Genomic DNA, 1905 nt, shown 5'->3' on the forward strand with positions numbered 1-1905 from the left:
CCCCCCCCGCCCCTTCTCCTGCGCTCTGTCTCCATCCCAGCAAAAGCATCAGAGATAAAATTTAATAACCCTTTTCCATGCTCTAATCGGGGGCTGGGGTTTCACTCTCCAGAACACGGTTCCTATGTCGCGGCTGGTGCAGCCTGGATTATCAATTACTTTCTAGGAAGGATGCATATAAAAGCTAAGGAACTGTTGATGGAGAAAATCAGGCGCCTGTGTTACATGAGCAGGGGCTGTCTTGGGCAAAAAAAAGGGTCATTTTACCCCTTTTCCCCTCCAAAATGCGCTGGGAAAGTTGGGAAAGTTCTATCTGCGTCTCAGCGTTTCAATGACAAAAAAAAGAGGGGGGGGGGAGTTAAGAAAGGGGGGGGGGAGCAAATAGCAAAGCAAATTATCAGCCGAGCTCATGAGGGATGCGTGGGCTTAGTGATGTTTGTAAAATGGGCAGAAGGAAAAGGGAGAGCAAAAGCGAGCAGAGAGAGCGCGAAAATCTGCGGGCGAGCGAGGGCTTTGCAGAGGTTTGTGCGTGGGGTGACACCCGCGGAGCCCCCAGCCCGGAGGGTGCTGGTCGCAGGGTGGCAAGGTGCAGGTTGGCGCGGAGAAATAAAGTCTTAAACTCCCAATATTTGGACTTTTCTGGGTAAGCAAACCGGCAGGCTAGCAGGTTTTCCCAAAGGAGGTTCGGATCCCAAGGAACGGTGCGGGTTTTGGCCATGATATTTTTTATTATGATTTTTTTTTGCTGGTGGATTGTGATATTTCGGGTTGTTCGCTTTGGTTTTGTTGGGGTTTTCCCCCCCCCCTCCCCCCCCCTTGCTTTGACTTCCCACTTGTGAGCCTCAGGGCAAAGTTTCTGTGCAAGGAATATATTTCGATTGCAAAAATAGCGATGTCCCCTGGTCTGAATGTTCGAACCCAGATGAGAATAAAATCACGTGCGATGAATTAATGTGTGGTTTTAAGCATCGGGTTGAAAACATCTCGCTCTGTTTTGTCTGCTGTGTTAAAGATGCTGTGTTTTAAGTGTGGAAAAGACGGAATTGTTGCTGATTTGGTTCCAAGCAATGTTGCGTGGTGCACGGTTGGGTTTTTTTTTTCAGCATCCTTTTAGGTTGAATACACCAAGCTGGGGAAAAAAAAAAAATGTAATAAGCGAGTTTAAAAAAGGGGAAGGGAAGGAGAAAAAAAAAAAAAAAGAAGAAGAAACTCATTCACGGTACTGTAAATTAATATTTCAACAGGGACAAGGTTGATTACTGGTACATTTAACCATAATTATTTGATATTAGTGCTGTGATAATTGAATGATTTAAAGGATTCATTACATGTATGATGAGTTTGCCTGCTCTGTCTTAACTATCTGCAGATTTCTTTCCCTTTCTTCTAACAGCATGTACAAGCCAAAACAATATCTATTATGTGAATATTAAGATTGATTTTATTTCTGAGAGACCACCCCCCTGGAGAGAAAGAGAAGAATCCAAAGTTAATATATGTTTAGCAACCCAACTCCTGAAACGCAGTAAAAGTTAAAATCTCCCCTACTGGTTTTTAATTATGATATTAGATCAGGAAGGAGGACGGTGGGAATTTATTGCTTCAGCGATTTTGTACCGATGTGCCTGGGTTTTTATGCAAGAACATGGGTAGTCAAAAAGACCCCACGCTGTTCGCCGTCACCTCCCCTCGCGTAATCCTGTTTGCCTTCTTGCTGATGCTCCCGCACTTTCTGATGCCGTTATCAGGATAAAATATTGGCGATATTACGATACGCTGGCTTGCATCATTTTTCTTGCGTCTGCTCGCATAACGCTCCTCTCCCAGCAGGTGTAATTTGAAAACCCGGAGGCTTTTGCCTGCGCCTCTGCCTCTCTCCGTGCGTCCACGCGTTGCCTATGGATG

This window comes from Egretta garzetta, unplaced genomic scaffold (assembly GCF_000687185.1).
Source record: "Egretta garzetta isolate BGI_Z169 unplaced genomic scaffold, ASM68718v1 scaffold225, whole genome shotgun sequence".
Lineage (NCBI taxonomy): Eukaryota > Metazoa > Chordata > Aves > Pelecaniformes > Ardeidae > Egretta > Egretta garzetta.